The 297-nt window shown below is 45.5% G+C and overlaps 1 protein-coding gene across 25 annotated transcripts in view; it reads left to right on the top strand.

Annotated features, from left to right (window-relative positions):
* The window catches only part of kif1aa (kinesin family member 1Aa), a 43,428-nt gene that overhangs the window by 34,751 nt on the left and 8,380 nt on the right, over window positions 1–297 (top strand). The window lies entirely within an intron of this gene.

Raw genomic sequence — 297 nt, 5'->3', positions numbered from 1 at the left:
CGTGTGCTCCTCGCTCTTTTCATGTTTGTCCAATAAAGAATGGTGAAATTCTTTGAGCCTTTATAAAACGCACCTGTTTTGTCCTCTAGATGTGGATTTGAGCGGCAAATGTTGCACCACATCTCAGCGCGCTCATTGTTAGCTTCCAGCCACTGCACATCTAGGAGCCACTTTTCCGAAAAAAAACTCTTTTCTTCGGCTCTGGCTCCAGGTGGCGGAACACCAAAGAAGAAGAAGCTTAATGTCTGTTGCTTTTTGGACATCTCTGCCCGTAGTTTGCAAGCAACATGTCATGTG

This window comes from Etheostoma spectabile, chromosome 9, assembly GCF_008692095.1.
Source record: "Etheostoma spectabile isolate EspeVRDwgs_2016 chromosome 9, UIUC_Espe_1.0, whole genome shotgun sequence".
NCBI lineage: Eukaryota > Metazoa > Chordata > Actinopteri > Perciformes > Percidae > Etheostoma > Etheostoma spectabile.
Note: the sequence above shows the minus strand (reverse complement) of the source record. Positions and strands in the feature narration are given on the sequence as shown.